Here is a 5,064-nt window from a genome sequence, read left to right as displayed (position 1 = left end):
TGAAATTTATTTGCCAAAAGAAAACCCCTTATTCAGCCCCCCTTCTAAGTGTTTTCATACCCTTCACATCTTAGAGCTTGAATTAGCCAAAAGTCCCAACATGAAAGTTGTAGATAATGGAAAAATAAGTCTAGGTAAAAGTTATGCAGGAGAAAGTTAATTTTGTACCAATTGGCCTTGAGATCAGTTTTGCACACCAAATATGCCTTGAAACCCTACGCACACCAACATGACCTATAAATTTTTCTCTTCAAACATGATCTTCCACTTATATTTTGCTCTTTAACATCAAATATGGATCAAAGTAGACTCACTCAAAATCACTATTAAAAAATAATGGGCTCCAGATGATGAAAATTGGCCAAGTTATGATCCTTTGAAGTTAGTACATAATTCCTTAACTTTCAAAGGAGACTTGTAGTGTCTTCTATCTTTTGATGACTTTCTTTACAAAGTTTCTTCTTGACTTATGAAGAGAAGTTATAGATGATATCAAGGAGAGTATTTTGAAAAAGGATGCACTCAAAAGTGGAAAATTGAGGAAGTTATGCCCTTCTAATCATAGAATCAAGAATTTGTCCAATTAGGTCTATCTTCTTGAATCAACTTTGAAATTTTCTTGCATATTAAAGCATGAGGGGGTACATATGACCTTGAAATGATATTCTCTTGAATCACACTTGATTGTGAGGTTCATAGCAGATTGAGGATCATAGCTTGATTGTGTCAACATTTGAGCTAAATTGTTTATGTTTCAATATGCTTTTTAGAAGCAATATCTTCTAAACATTCCATTTGTAAATCTATTGAGATTTGTATTCCTCGAGTGACTAGGTTATTAGTCTGTATACTTGAAAGGGCTAATGTTTCCTACTAGACTCTTAGAGGTTGTTTGTAATCTTTCAAGATTAGTGGATTAAGTCATTTTCTAAGACGAAATCACCTTGGAGGGTGGACATAATTAATCTCTTCTAAGTTGAACCTGGATGACTGAAAGTGTTCTTTTTCTTCTCACTTTTTAACTATCTCTCTAAACATTTGAAACCTTTTTTGATAAAGAATTAAAGTTTAGAAAACCCAATTAAAACTCCCTTTCTCGCGTTGTTAAATTATTTTGGTAATTTTAATTCACTTCTGTTTAAATTAATTGGTCCAGTATAATCACATAAATAATATTTTAATATTTAATGAATTAAAATGACGTGGAATAAATTTTACATGCGAGCTCAAAACAAATGTGTCATGTCACTAAAAATAGGCACCAAATAAAAAGGGGGACCAAAATTCACTTGAAAACTTTTAAAAGGGACTAAATTTGTTGTTTTTAAAGTGGGGGACCAAAATAAAAAAAAAAGATAAATAGGAAGACCAAAGTTGCAATTCAGTCTCTTTATTTTTATTTTTCAAAAGTTCATATTTTCCTATTTTAACAAGTAAAACATTTACTTATATGCAAAAAATTGTCACTAACACATTTATTAATTTAAAAAATGTTATTTTTTAAATTTGTAAATATTATATACGAATATAAGTTTAAAGTAAACAATTGAAATGTTATAGCCAAGTGGTCAGTGTTGTACCCCAATTTTGACCACTGTGATCCCACCGTAGCTTAAACATTAGGATCATCATTGTCATCATAATCATCATGCATTTATCATTTGTTAACCCAAAATACAAAAAAATTGTTGTTTGTGTCTTGTGTCCCAAGACAGGAGATTGATCAAGAGGAAGTTGAGCAAATTAGGGTTTTGAGACCCGTAGAGAAATTCAACATTCTTTTAGGATTTAAAGGATTACCTAATCAATATCAAAGTCCAAAGATGGTTCAATGCAAGGTCAACCACCTTCAAATTCACAAGAGGCTCCAATTAGGGTTTTTGACCTAATTCCACTAGAAGGTTGACTTTTAATCAGGACATGGTTTCAAGAATCAAACTTTGATTCAAGGGCATCTAAATCAACATTATAGTCCATTCATATCATCCATTTGAATAGGAGAGCTTGATTCATTTGAAAATCAGAAAACTGTAATTCATTTGAAAAAAGTCAAATGTGCAAGTCAGTCTTTGACTTTTGAGAAAAATGGTCAACTATGGAATTTTAAGGATCCAAATCATCATCATATGGATATTGAAGACATTTGATCAAAGAAAATTCAAAGAATTCATCAAGAATCAAAAAGTCAACAAAAGTCAAAATTAGGGTTTTAAGTGATTTTTAACCTAATTTTGGGAACTCCAAATTTTGCCTACAAACTCAAAAATCTCCAAACATAAAAGTTGTAGATCTTGGCAAAACAAACAACACATAACAATGCAACTTTTGGCTAAAAGTGATTATTTTGAGAGATTTTGGATTAAGAAGGTTTATGTTCAAAAAACAGAAAAATTCTAAGTGTTTTCACCTAGTTTTTTCTTAACTTTATGGCCTTTTTTCTCCATGATCCAAAAAGAGTTTGAGGAAACTTTCAACAAGTGAATTGAAGTATGTAGCAAGGGCTTTCCAAAAAGATAAGTAGCATGAAAATACATGGCTTGATCAATGAGATATGATTTTGTGAAGAAGGCACCATGATGTCATACCCAAAAATTTGCCCATCCCATTTCACTTCCAAATTCATACAAAGATTCAAAGCTCAATGGTTAAACTCAAGTCACTCTCTCCTAATCAAAGGGTCCTCAAGTTAGTGTTTTGGATTTTCTAAGGAGAAAAGATGTATCAAGGGTTCCAATGGATTTCATATGGTTTATTAGGTTTCAAGGTATCTCCATGTCAAAAGTCAAGCTTCAATTCCAAGGATTGCTCATTCAAATGCTCAGATGATCCACAGTCGACTAGTTTGACCTAAAAGTCAACTATGGCCAAAGTACAATCAAAACTCATGATTTTTGGTCAACATCAAAATTTTTATGTTATATTCATCTTTTGATCAAAGGTTGATCATGATTCATCGAGGAGAGATCAGAAATCAACAAATCTCAAAGTTGCTAAATTAGGGTTTCTAAGCAAAAGTCAACTGTACTTTGATAGGCCATAAATTTCAGATGGAGTGTCAAAAATTTCCAAACCAAAGCCTATTCTGAAGGAAATTGGATTCTATACAACTTTGTGTATCACATGCCAAGGCCAGAAATGCTTCATTCAAGAGATGTGGTCCAATACGTTACAGGTCCTCCAAAATGGTCATTAAAAGGTCATCTTTCTCAAAAGCCCATAAAATGAGCATAGAAGCTTCAATTGAGATGAAACCAAAAGGGTTATTTGGAGGACTCTTTAAGCTTTCCAAAAAGTCCAAGAACACCTCAAAATGATAAAAATTGAGCAAGATACAAGTTGCACAAGTTGAACATTTTTGAAGAGGTGCATGAAGAGAAATGCTTGTCAAAATCAATTTTCTCACAAATGGGCCTAAGTTCTTTTGTTCTAAACTTACTCATAAGCCCATCCATGATCTCTACACTCAATAGCACGCCCCTTTGCTATTTATTTTATTTTATTTTGGAATTATTTCCATTAAAATACAAATTAAATTAAATAAAATGTAGAAAAAAGGAACAATTGCATATGGGCTTTCTTTCACATGTCTTGAGGTCCAAGATAGCCCATAAAACATGCCAATTTCGTGCACAATCTTGGAGGGCAAGAAGAGGATCAATTTTGGAAAGATTGGATAGAAATTTCAATCAAATATTCTTCCATCAAAACAATAGATTCTGAGCATAAAACATAACCATAATTGAATCCATATATATTCTTAATCATTCAGGAGGAAGGGGGGACAAAAAAATACAACCAAGAGACTAGGGCTTGAGGTTCAAATTGTGAAGAGAAACTTGCACCATCGAATTTCAAGTTCCAGCGTTCCACAGCCAATGTTAAGCATTCCATCATTCTCCTGCAGTTCCCAAGGACCAAATCGAACCATCCAACAAGGCCAAAGCATCCCTGACCACGCCGTATGAGTATCACCGGTGAGGTAAAAATTTTGTAAATGAATTTGATGACCTATGCGTTGTTAGTACATTTGATGTGTTCAGTCGTGTTCAAGGCAAGCATTAGGGCAAGTGTAACGTCTTACATGTGGATTTTAACACCGGATTTGAGAATTGCCATGATTAGGGCTTCGTGGTCATGAACCCTCGAAAGCATGTTTACAAGCCATATCATAAGAAACTAACGCGTCCATTGGACTCGCAACATGCATTTTAGGGAATCTGGTCTAGTTTAGGGTTTGTTTTCGCTTGTTTTGCCGGTCCCCGAGGCTGCTTCTTGCCGGAGAAGGCAAACCAGCCACCGCCGGAGGGGGCCTGAAAGTTACAGTCGCCAGTCACATGCATGCGTGGCATTTTCAGACACTTCCATTGGCCAATCAAATTCAGCCTTTTCTCTCTCCATGCGTAAGCTACTATCATTGATTTATAACAGTAATTGCAGATTACCCCAATTGGCCATATGAGGAGACATAATACCTTCTGGATGGGGGTTCGAGCCAGGCCCCAGACATTTATTTTTGGTGAAATTTTGGGTTACATTTACTTGCAGATCCAGAGCATGTTGGATGCGCCGCCTCACGGTGTACCTTCAAGCATCAACCACAGGATCCACCAAGAAGCAGATCTAACGCCTTCGGAGCTGCGACCTCACCATGGACACTCATAAGCCTACCACACAGGATCAAAACCATGTTTTTTTATTTTGTTTTATATTATTTTGTATAATTAATCATTGAAACTTAATATATTTTTATATGTGTCGCACGCTCGCGAAAAATGAACAGAGTCGCCACCAATATATTTATCCCATAAGGGAAAGGAATACCGGGAAACCTAACAAAGGAAGGAACGGGGTCTTGCGACCAGAGAATCATGGTACGGGAGTCGGTTACGCAAGGGGAAGGTATTAGCACCCCTCGCGCCCATCGTACTCGATGGTATCCACCTATGTTTGTTTCTATCTAAAGGGTGTGTACTATGTCTATGTCTACATGCGAATGAATGCAAAAGAAATACGGGGAAAAGAAGGAATTATTTACAAATGTGCTCGTTCAAGCCCCGCGACTTG

This window comes from Vicia villosa, unplaced genomic scaffold (assembly GCF_029867415.1).
Source record: "Vicia villosa cultivar HV-30 ecotype Madison, WI unplaced genomic scaffold, Vvil1.0 ctg.003379F_1_1, whole genome shotgun sequence".
Classification (NCBI taxonomy): domain Eukaryota; kingdom Viridiplantae; phylum Streptophyta; class Magnoliopsida; order Fabales; family Fabaceae; genus Vicia; species Vicia villosa.
This window is presented reverse-complemented; position numbering follows the sequence as displayed.